This window comes from Etheostoma spectabile, chromosome 9, assembly GCF_008692095.1.
Source record: "Etheostoma spectabile isolate EspeVRDwgs_2016 chromosome 9, UIUC_Espe_1.0, whole genome shotgun sequence".
Lineage (NCBI taxonomy): Eukaryota > Metazoa > Chordata > Actinopteri > Perciformes > Percidae > Etheostoma > Etheostoma spectabile.
This window is the reverse complement of record NC_045741.1, coordinates 11,805,970-11,806,291: the sequence shown is the minus strand read 5'-3', so window position 1 is coordinate 11,806,291 and position 322 is coordinate 11,805,970. Positions and strand designations below refer to the sequence as shown.

Genomic DNA, 322 nt, shown 5'->3' with positions numbered 1-322 from the left:
CACACACACACACACACACACACACAAAAACCAGTACACTCATGTCTATATTTTCTGTTTTCTTCTCATTCAGGTCTTGTCATGATCCTAATCAGCCAATAAGTGTTATTAAGGAAGTCCTTCTAGGGTGCTTTGAAAACATTCCTTCTTTTACATACAATATAAAGCGACAACTGACATCAAATAGTAAATGCATTACCAAGAAATATGCATTATGTAGACTATAAAAAAACAATATTTTGAAAAATATTGCCTTTATGAGAAAATGCACAGTGCAGCACAAGCACACACACTATACTATACACTATATATATATATATAT

The 322-nt window shown here is 32.0% G+C and overlaps 1 protein-coding gene across 2 annotated transcripts in view; it reads right to left on the bottom strand.

The window, feature by feature from the left end:
• Positions 1-322, bottom strand: part of ddah1 (dimethylarginine dimethylaminohydrolase 1) — a 75,373-nt gene that overhangs the window by 68,842 nt on the left and 6,209 nt on the right. The gene's annotated exons all lie outside the window — the stretch shown is intronic.